The sequence below is a fragment of the Nematolebias whitei genome, chromosome 22 (genome assembly GCF_014905685.2).
Source record: "Nematolebias whitei isolate Nwh7 chromosome 22, NemWhi1, whole genome shotgun sequence".
In the NCBI taxonomy this organism is placed as follows: domain Eukaryota; kingdom Metazoa; phylum Chordata; class Actinopteri; order Cyprinodontiformes; family Rivulidae; genus Nematolebias; species Nematolebias whitei.
In genome coordinates this window covers 6,994,573-6,994,812 of record NC_056519.1, presented here as the reverse complement: position 1 = coordinate 6,994,812, position 240 = coordinate 6,994,573, and positions in this window count along the sequence as shown.

Genomic DNA, 240 nt, shown 5'->3' with positions numbered 1-240 from the left:
CAAGTTGTTATCAACGCTCCGTTCAGAAGCCTGCATCACTGATGGTATGGGGTTGCATGAGCGCTTGTGGCATGGGCAGCTTGCATGTCTGGAAAGGCACCATTAATGCAGAGAACTATGTTCAGGTTCTAGAACAACATATGCTCCCATCTAGACGTCATCTCTTTCAGGGAAGACCCTGCATTTTTCAACACGATAATGCCAGACCACATTCTGCAGCAATCACAACATCATGGCTAC